This window comes from Suricata suricatta, chromosome 7 (genome assembly GCF_006229205.1).
Source record: "Suricata suricatta isolate VVHF042 chromosome 7, meerkat_22Aug2017_6uvM2_HiC, whole genome shotgun sequence".
In the NCBI taxonomy this organism is placed as follows: Eukaryota; Metazoa; Chordata; class Mammalia; order Carnivora; family Herpestidae; genus Suricata; species Suricata suricatta.
This window is the reverse complement of record NC_043706.1, coordinates 4,838,032-4,849,217: the sequence shown is the minus strand read 5'-3', so window position 1 is coordinate 4,849,217 and position 11,186 is coordinate 4,838,032. Positions and strand designations below refer to the sequence as shown.

Below are 11,186 nucleotides of genomic sequence, written 5' to 3'. Positions count from 1 at the left end.
AGGGAGTCGACCTCCGTGTCCGCCGCGTCTTCTCCCCGGCAAGCCGACATGGAGGTCTCCAGGGTCTGTACGGGACCCCGAGTCAGGCTCAGCCTTCTTCAGCTGTGACGTGGGTATCCAACGTGCAAGTCCCCGAACTTCAGTGAGGACCACTTGGCACAGGACCTTGGCAGGAGATTCAAGGGCGGCCTCTGTTCTCAGTGGTTGCAAGCCAAGGTGGGAGACAACTGGAAAGTTGGCAGTTTGGTGAGTCCTAGCCAGATGTTTGAGGTAACTAGAGGAATTCAGGATCAAATCTGATTTACAGGTACGTAACAAAACCTCAGAGACGAGTAACAGGGTTAGAGTCTAATGCCTACACAAGTACAAGCATAATTTTTCTCACTACAATCGCCCTCATTTCTTTACCAAAGGTAATCATAGAAAAACCAATCTGTTTGCATTAAACATGGCCGAATTATTTACCTAAGTGTAGCAAGGATGGTGTTTGAATATAAAGGTTCCTTTAAACTTGTTTTGTTGAAACCTTTAAGTTTTTTCATTATTTTTTTTGAGAGAGACAGAGAGAGACAACGCGAGCAGGGGAGGATCAGAGAGAGAGGGAGACACAGAATATGAAGACAGGCTCCAGGCTCTGAGCTAGTTATCAGCACAGAGCCCAACGTGGGGCTTGAACCCACGAACTGCGAGATCGTAACCTGAGCCAAAGTTGAATCCTCAATCGACTCAGCCACCCAGGCACCTCTGATACCTTTTAACTTTTAAACAAGGTGCTAGATGGATGTTCTTTTCACCAAGGGGTCTTATTGGCTTTGTAAGGTCAATTTTAGTTCCCTAAAACGATCTGGTCCTACCTTACTCTATGCACATCTCTTTCGAATATGATAATTTAGCCAATGCCTGGGAAACACAACCAGTGTTGTCAACTATGTCCTGTTACATGGAGAACAGACCTCATGCAAACTCTGTCCTTTTAACAGAGAGAAAACCAAATTCTAATTTTGTACCAGGCAAGACTTTCTTTTAAATACTTCATTTATTTATTTTTGAGATAGAGACAGAGCATGAGTGGGGGAGGGACTAAGAGACATGGAGACATGGAATCTGAAACAGCCTCCAGACTCTGAGCTCTCAGCACAGAACCCGACGTGGGGCTCGAACCCACGAATCATGAGAGCATGACCTGAGCTGAAGTCGGCCGCTTATCCGACTGAGCCGCCCAGGCGCCCCAGGACCAGGTTAGTTTTGATATTAAAATTTATTTTACTTGTTTAAATGTATTCTAATTTTTAAAATGTTTTTTTATTTTGTTTTTGAGAGACAGAGGGAGAGAGCGTGAGCAGGGGAGGGTCAGAGAGAGAAGGAGATACAGAATCTGAAACAGGCTCTGAGCTAGCTGTCAACACAGAGCCTGATGCGGGCCTCAAATCCACGAACTGCAAGATCATGACCTGAGCCGAAGCCAGCCCCTTACCGAGTGAGCCACCCAGGCACCCCAAATGCATTCTCATCTTAACCAGCCCTGTCCATGCATAACATCTCCCCCAAAGATTCCTTTTCCAAAAATCTTTGACAACTTTTTTTCTCAACAAAAATGCATCTCTATTTCTCCTACCATCTTTTACTGGAAAGATACATCCTACTCTCATTCCATATGGAGATGTTTCCTTTTATTATTTCTAGTAGCTTTAAAAATATAGTAGTGTATGTAACCACAAATACCTTGGGTTTTAGTGAAAATAAAGATGTAAACAATTATGAACTGTGTATTATATTAATATCCTGTGACATGGCAAAAAATTTTAAAGACATTTTATTATTTCTAGAAACATATGCTTTCTCATAGCGAAGTGTTCAGTGAAAGGACATTTACGAAGGGACCCATTTATCCGCAGCTCCTCTACAGAAGGGAGGCTGTGTTTAGTAAATAATGTGTTAGTATTTTTTCTTATTTGGAAGTGATCTAGATAATTAATGACTAACCATTATAATTTAACATAGCAAAACTTAAAAGTTCTAGGTTACCAAAAAGATCTGGGGAAACATTTTAAATATTTCACCTAAAGATATTTGTTATCCTATTATATCGATCTACTTGTTCTTAATTATGTTTAGACCAACAGCAGAAACTTCTTGAGACAGTAGACAACATCACACATCATCCCAAGCTTGGGTTTTTTTTTTCCCCTTTTTAAGAGAGAGCGCAAGTGTCATGGAGAGGGGTAGAGAGAGGTGGGGGAGAGACAGGAACAGGGAGAGAAAAAGAGAGAAACTTAAGCAGGTTCTGTGCTGAGCACGGGACCTGATGAGGGTTTAATCTCACGACCTTGAGATCATGACCTGAGCCGAAATCAAGAGTTGGATCCTTAACCACCTGAGCCACCTGTTTGCCCTTCCCAGCTGTTTCTTGATGACAAATTCTATGAGCGATAACAAGGACTTATTTGATTAATAAAACCAAGTAGGATAGAAGTTTTTTGTCTCTTTATATTCAGCGCTGTTGATAACTCCAAAGACATGACCATTTTAATTAAACCAACAAACTTTAAATGGCTTTAATACTGAATATTAAATTTATAGGAGCACTTACATGTTTAAGCCAATTAAAGAGAGTTCTTTTCCAAGTTAGTTTTGAAAATACCATCGGGAGACAGAAAAATCCCACACATCTGTAACCCATAGGTATGTATGGACACATACAGACAGACAGGGGTGACTGGATGGCCCAGGAGGTTGAGCATCTGACTCTTGTTTCAGGTCAGGTCATGCTCTTATGGTTTGTGAGACTGGGCCCCACTATGGGCTGTGTGATGAGCCTCACTGGGATTCTCTCTCTCTCTGTCTCTCTCTCTGTCCTTAGACTTGCATGTGCATGCTCACACTCTCTTTCTCTTGAAATAAATAAACATTTAGAAAAAAGAAAAAAGCAACAGACAAAAACCATACATACAGATATAAACAGAGACCTTATATCTTCATTTCGAAATCACTTGCATGAATCAGGTAGAATACAAAACTAACAGTTATGAAAGAACAGGTGGAATAAATTACCATTAACCTGCTATGAAGATTAATCCTTTTTCTACTATATTTCTGGAGAAGAAATGTAAGATTTGTATTTTTTCTTGAGAAATGCCTATGGAGGCTGTGGAGCAGACCATGACCCCAACTGAGATCAAGAATTAGTGGTTTAACCGACTGAGCCCTTCAGGCACTAACACCATATTGAGTACAAACCTGCACTCCCAGAGAATAAGTCCTGATCCGAACAGGTGCTGGAAAGCAGAGTGGGAAATCTGCCAGAGATATTTTTCAGATTCTAACATTCATACAGAAATATAAGGTACCCAGAAGATTAAAAAAAATCTGGCAAAATAAGAACAAAGTCGAAGGATTCACAGTTCCCAACTTCAACTTACTACAAAGCTACAGCAATCAGGAGTGTGTGGCACTGGCATAAAGACAGTCAGATAGATCAGTGGGATAGACCTGAGAATCCAGAAATAAACCCTTAGATATATGGTCAACTAATGTTCAACAAATGTGCCAGAACAATTCAATAGGGAAAAATCGTTTTTTCAAAAAATGTTTCTGGCAAAACTGGATATCCACACACAAAAGAATGAAGTTGGATCCCTACCTCATACCATACACAAAAAGTAATGTGAAAGGAATCAAAGACCAAAGACGAAAAACTAAATCTATAAAACACTTGGAAGAAAACAGATATATATCTTTGTGACCTTGGATCAGCCAATGGTTTCTTAGGTGTGGTACCAACAGCACATGTAACAAAAGTTAAACCAGATAAAATAGACATCACCAAAATTTTAAATATGTATGTTTCAAACCATCCTATTAGAACAAGAAAACACAAGTGACAGATGGCAGGAAATATTTACCGACCACATGTCTGATAAAGGAATTCTACCCTGAATACAACTCAATAATAAAAAGACACATAGCCACGTTCAAAAACTGGGTATAGGATTTAAACGAACATTCCTCCAAAGATATAAACTGCCCAATGAGCATAAGAAAAAGATGCTCAACATTATTAATCATTAGAGAAATGCAAACCCAACTTCAAGGAGATACCATTTCACACCTGCCCGCATGACTATCATCCAACATCTATAATAAAAAAGACACAACGCCAAAGGTAGAAGATGAGATCGGGACCTTTGCCCATTGCTAGTGAGGATCTAAAATGGTACAGCCACACTGGAACAGTTTGCGCCATTCCTTAATGAGTCAAGCGTACTTACTAATTCCAGTCCTCGGTATATACCCAAGAGAACTGGAAATACGTATCCACCCAAAAACCTGTTCATGAATACACACAGGAGCCTTCAAGGGAAGAAAAAAGTAGAAATGATCCAAATTTGCACCCACATAAGTACTGATAGACATGTGGTATACCCATACGATGCAATGTTACTTGACAACAAAGATATGAGTTACCTGCTATGACATGGATGAACCTTCAAAACACCGTGTCAAGTGGAAAAAAGAGCCAATCACAGAAGGTCTCATACATATTGCATGATCCCATTTATATGAAGTGTCCAGAATAGGCAAATCCATAGAAATAGAGAGTAAGTTAGTGGTGCCAGGAACTGACAGGAAGGACTGATTCTTGGGTATTATGAGGTTTTGTTAATGAGGTGATGAAGACCGCTGAAATTAGGGTGATGTGTGCATATAGTGAATATACCAAAAACTACTGAATTCATGGTATGTAAATTATATTTCAATATGGCTGTTATACTTTTAAAAAGTATATGGAGCCCCTACAAATGCTAGAGCAGGGAACAAAAAGCTCCCTGAGGAGCTTATATTCCAGTCGGAGGTCCAGATAAAGTGAGTCCCAAGATACACAAAGAATTTACAGGTTTGATTGGGCGAGTCAAATTCTGCAGAATTATAGACAAAAGAGAGAGGTTCTAAAAAGAAAAAACAAGAGTTTCTTGGGAGACTTCTAAGATAAAAGTTCTGATTTTCAGTAAGGGAGTCAGGGGAATTTCTAGAAATTGTAGATTAAGATCCAGATGCCAAACTCCAGCAACACTGCACATTGAGACATTGAACAGATAATTCACGATTGCTTCAAAAAGGAAGCAATGACCAATTCATAAGTGTGGTCTTTTTGTTCTGATATTTATTTATTTATTTATTTATTTATTTATTTATTTATTATTTATTTATTTATTTATTTTCAGAGAGAGGATGCTCACGACGCAGGTGCTCATGCAAGTGGGGGAGGGGCAGAGAGAGGAGAGAGAGAATCCCAAGCAGGTTCTGTGCTGTCAGCACAGAGCACCACTTGGAGGTGGATCCCACAATGGTGAGAACATGACCAGAGCTAAATCAAGAGCTACCTGGGAACTCTCCCCCCCTCATTTTTTTTTCTTTTTAGTTAGCTATTATGAAGATGCTGTTAGGTCAAAAGAATGCTATAAGCATGATAGGCTGACAGGCTATGACAAGATACCCACCAGAAATGATGAAAAAAAAATCCTCCTATCTACGAGCCTTCCAAATACAGCTCACACTACACGAACTGAGCAAGTGTCTTCTCGAACAATGAAATGTTCACCACTTTTTCTGATTTTGTACCAATTCTAATACAGACAGTGCTCAAGGCATTAATAACGAGTACAGAAAGAAGCAATGAAAACATCACACAGTGGCATCCAGTTTCTTCCTAAAAAGCACTTATTTGTAAAAATGTAAACTTCCTATATAAGTAAATTCGTGGATATTTGCTTTAACAAATTGGAACTTGCTTTAGAGTAAGTACCGGCTGCATGTCTGTATTTTAATCTCTGCCAGAGTCTAGCTCCAGCACGTCCAGAATTCCCCGAAGGATGATGGTGTCAGCAAGAGAGTGAAAGTCTCAAGTTTCTTTCTCATTGATGGGCAGGCATCGCCTCACTAACTGAGACTCAGCTTTATTTATGTTTAAGTGTATGTGCAACAGCACAGAAGTGGCATTTGCCATAGACAATGAATTCTGTTGACAAATTTTTTGACATGTATAAAATTTCCGGAACATATATTTATAGAAGACTCATACATACCCTTTATCAAGCCTTGATTACTTATTTTAAAGAAACAGGGAACAAGGCACAAAATGAGCATCGATGCTCCAGCCATCATGTCAACATTTGTCAGGAGTGAAATTGGCCCCTGAGAGCTAAAGAGATTCTGTAACCCTTGCTGAAAGGAGGTTGCAATCTGTGCAGGAGAGATAAAGGTAGAGGATGCATCAATTGCCTGGATCTGTTCATGAAGGGTCTGGACATCAATGCTAAAATTAGAAGGGTCCCAAATGCCAAGTAGATGATTATGGATATTCTCCCAAGTGTATCATTATGCTGGAGAGGAGTAACACAGATCCAAGTATATTCCTTGTGACATCGAAGGGCCAAAAGAGATTTTATAAAATTTAATTCATTTCTGACACAGTACTGTCTAACGCATTAACCTTAGTGTCCAATTTCCTGTCAATTATTTCCTGAGTGGCCAATGCAAAGGAGACATTTTTTGCCCCTGGTTAACAGGTTGGGCTGTAGGTTCCTCCTGGACAAAGGAGACAGTGGAAGCAGTTACAGACCCTATGATGGCAATTCATGACGTAATGCCCAATATTAAGGCTCCAATGAATCCCTCTGGATGTATGAGAGCATAATTGACCTCCTGTATGACCTGAAACCCACAATCATCATAGCAAGGGATATTCAGTTTTACAGGGAGCATAACATAAGGAGGTTGTCTTAATGTATGACTAAAACCTGAATTCCATTATCACAAGACATGTAGTTTGTTAGAATACACACTGTACATGTCCACAGTAACTTTCATCCTTTTCCAATTTGAGAGTAACCTTCCATGTGTCAGAACAGAGGAGGGCATAGCGTGCTTGAACACAGGCAGTGACAGCATAATTGGTAGGACCATTTGGACAGGTCAGTATAATGAGATGCATTGCAGCCAAAAGCTGCCAAATGTTAGTTTGTTTAGAGACTGCCATCAATAGTAGTTGTTAGCAGAGGAGGGACCCAACCATTAGCATGTCATCTGTTAACTGATAACAAACTAGGTATAAGAATAACTGATCAAGAGGTTTTGGGTGAGTTATTTTTATTATTTAAAATATTTTATTTAGGGGCGCCTGGGTGGCTCAGTCGGTTGGGCCTCCGACTTCGGCTCAGGTCAGATCTCACGTTTGTGGGTTCGAGCCCCGCGGCAGGCTCTGTGCTGAAAGCTAGCTCAGAGCCTGGAGCCTGCTTCCAGTTCTGTGTCTCCTTCTCTCTCTGCCCCTCCCCCTCTCATGCTCTGTCTCTGTCTGTATCAAAAATAAATAAAAACATAAAAAAAAATAAAATATTTTATTTATTTTTGAGACAGAGAGAGACAGAGAATGAGACTGGAAGGGGCAGAGAGAGAGGGAGAGACAGAATCTGAAGCAGGCTCCAGGCTCTGAGCCTGACACGGGGCTCAAACCCACGAACGTGAAATCATGACCTGAGCGAAGTCGGAGGCTTAACTGACTTAGCCACCCAGGAAGCCCCATGGGTGAGTTCTTAAAATAATACCTATAGTTAACAGAGGGCATGAAATTAGACCTGTCATACATTATTTCTTTAGTGTATATCAAATAAAAACCTATTCACATAGGATACATACAAGTCCACCAACGAGGATAACCCTGTTAACGTCAATGAGTGTCCAGACGTAATTTATCATTAGGAAGAGTCTGGAAAGGAGGTGGCTTGTTGCAGCGACTTAATTTTTTAGAAATGGAATGTTCACCATCAGTAATAGGGTCTCCACCTCCCAGAGTCAAAATATATAGACCAAAATGAATGTCTTCCCTTAATGTCGATGGAGAATCAGTAACAGGCCCTTAAAGGAGACTGGGAAGGCATCCCTTCAGAGCATGATCATAAGAAAAACGTATAGGAGAAGACTTGGATTTTCCGAAATAGAAAAAATCAGGATTGATTTGAGGCACTAAAAACTCAACTGTGCTGCCACTTAGTATATATGGATTGCTAGTGAAATCAGAAAGAAGCTCATTTTCCCAAGTTACAAGCCTTAACATAGGAGGGTTTGGGATGGAAGTCCAATACTGCTGTTTAATGGCGTAACCCGAATGGGCCTGAGAAGACAATAACGCAAGAAGAACTACAAACAGTGTAGCTGGAGGAACTGTGGCTCAACAAGGGCAATAGCCTCATCTGCCAGGGATTTTAATTGTCCTCATGTACAACGAGTGGAGCCCCATGTAGATCAGGCGAGTCGGCAGCGGCGATGGGGACAATCTTTCTGCAAGGAGAGCTCACTCATGGTCGGAGTGAGTATCCTTACTATTTGCGGGTCCGTAGGAGGCAGGGGGTTGAGGATTTGATGGTTCCTCTGCATTCTTTCTGGGGTCAGGGGAGTCGAGGGAGGAGTGAAAGAGCTCAACATAGTGTCCCACTAAATGATCTGGAACCCACGGAGAACAGTCTGTGTCCTGTGGAGAGACACAAGCATGCCCTCGTCCCCAGGTGTGTACAACATCGGGTCCCTTCCACTGGCCAGGAAGTCTATCTTTCCACCTTCCCAGGTCTTAGGTTTCTCTAGAGCTGGATTCCAATGCTTACACATGTTGGGACAGTTGGTAAGATCTATATTTATGTTATTAATGACAAAGCATGGGAGAGAATGTGATGTTGAGAGTTATCCTTAAATTCCCCTTCTTGTAATTTTAAAATTTGAGCCTTTAGTGTCTGATGTGTACTCTCAACAATTTCTTGTCCATGGGGATTGTAAGGAATTCCTGTGGTATGAAAAGTCTTGAAAATTCGAATAAACCTTCTAAAAGCGACAGAAGTGTAAGCTGGTACAATGTTAGTTTCATAGATTTCAGAATGCCCAAATAGGAAAGGCTAAAGAAAAGATGTTGAACTACATTTTTGTAAGCTTCTCCTGTCCGGGAAGAAGCGACAATGACATGAGAAAATGTATCAACACATACATGAACATAACAAAGTTTTCCAAAGGATGGTATGAGGGGAACATTTATTTGCCATAAATCATAGGGTCTCAGACCTCTTGCGTTGACCCCAGAGCGCAGGGCTGGAAAATTAGGAGGGCATTGCTTACAAGAGCAGACTCCTTCTCGAGTGGCTTCCCTAGAGATATTAAATTGGAGCCTGAGTGCAGAGGCATTTTGATGGTGTAATTTATAGCATCAACGGGATTCTTCTAGAGGTGAAGAATCAGCAGCCCTAGTAAATGAGTGAGCCTGATGATTTCCTTGAGCTAAGGGGCCTGGCAAATTACGATGAGCTCTAATGTGCCCAATGAGAAAAGACTGAGTTCGGAGGTGGATGAGTGTTTGTGAAGTTAGTGAAGCAGGGGAAAACTTGTGGATCGAAACTCGGGAAGAGAGGCTGTTTCAATGTGGGGAAACAATCTTGTTATATAACGTGAGTCAGTATGCAAGTTAAAAGGAACCTCAGTCAAATGGGCAAAAGCATAAATGACTGCCATTAATTGAATTCTATGAGCATAAGTTTCCTTGATAACCTAAACACAGGAGTGACCATCAATAATAGTAACAGACTTTCCATTAGAGGGACAATCTGTAAAAACCAACGTGGCTGGCTGGGGTCAGGACTCATACGTAGTGTTGTTTGGAAATATAAGGGGATGAATTTTTAGAAAATAAAGAATTGGATTAGTAGGGAAGTGATAACCAATTTCTCCCATGATCCTTCTACAGCAATTTGCAAATCCTTGATGTTTTGCAATAAGGTGTTTAATTGGTCTCTAGTGTAAGGAACAATTATAAGGGCCACATCGTGACCAAACAACTTTTTTAGTAGTAGCTGGGAGATGAATGCATTCTAAGGGACCATCCTGCCAAAGACATCCAGTTGAGGTGTGTTTAGTGGGCAAAGGAATTCGAGACCAAGGGTTTTGATAGTCCACCCTGGATAAAGTTTGATGATTGATGGCCTCTTCGCCCTGACACAAGGCCTGTTCAGCTTCGACTCTGTGGAGATTTGGGATGGGGATCTCCTTGAAGGATGTCAAAAAGAGGCCTTAGATCTGAAGTAGGAACTTTTAGATAGGGCTGAATCCAATTCATGTCCACTAAACGTTTTCGAAAATCAAGGGAGACTAAATGGTCTTTTCTTAGTTGTGAAGGCTGAGGGGTCACTGCTGGAGTGTTAAGTGTCCTGCCCAAATAAGTAAAGGGCTGTTCCTCTTGAATCTTCTCTGGGGCTACTGTTACACCAAATTGCAGCAGGGAACCTACAGTTTCCATTAGGATTTCTTGCAGCACTGGTCAATCAGGGTCAGCCAAAAGTATGTCATCCACAGAATGAATGAGGTAGAGGCCATTGTAAGCCTGTATGACCGGTTCAAGGGCCAGATTTACAAAATTTGGACAAAGTGTAAGGCTATTTTTCATTCCCTGTCACGAGACCTTCCATCGATACCTTGGATAAGGCTGCTTAAAGTATTCAGAAGGCAGACTCAAGGCAAACCTCTGGCAATCCTCATGATACAGGGGAATGTTGAGGAAGCAATCTTGTGAATCTATCACAATTACTGGAGAACCTTCTGGCACTGCCACAGGAGATGGGCTACCTGGTTGCAAAGAGCCCATCCTCTCCATAGTATCATTCATTCCCTTCATCTGGCAACAATCTCCATTTACCTGATTTTCTCCTACTAACAAAAATGGGAGGATTCTATGGAGTATTGGAACACTCCATAGGTCCTTCCGTAAACTGTTCTAGGTGTCTTGCTGCTGCTGTTGTTTCAGAAGTGAAGGGTCATTGTTCTACCCAAAGAGGAGCATCTGACTTCCAGATTATTGGGTCAGCAGGAAAAAGGAACAATGGTCCCTTCTACAAATCTGGATAGCCAATCTCTTTTTTGTCCAATTTTGAGTTTTATATTCATGGGAGTTATTAGACCCTGTTGTGTCTTGTCTAGACTTTTGTAGAGATGAAGCCCCACTTGTAACATCTGACTAGCAACCTTGTCACCAGGGGTGTAAAGTAACACTCCCATTTGGGATAAAATTTCTTGTCCCAATGAAGAAAAAGAGTTGGAAGGAGTAACATACGGACAGAAAGTTCCTGAATTGTGTCCCTCATCTGACCATTTTAGAATTT

The 11,186-nt window shown here is 41.0% G+C and overlaps 1 long non-coding RNA gene across 2 annotated transcripts in view; it reads left to right on the top strand.

The window, feature by feature from the left end:
• Window positions 1-11,186, top strand: part of LOC115295660 — a 27,093-nt gene that overhangs the window by 454 nt on the left and 15,453 nt on the right. The window lies entirely within an intron of this gene.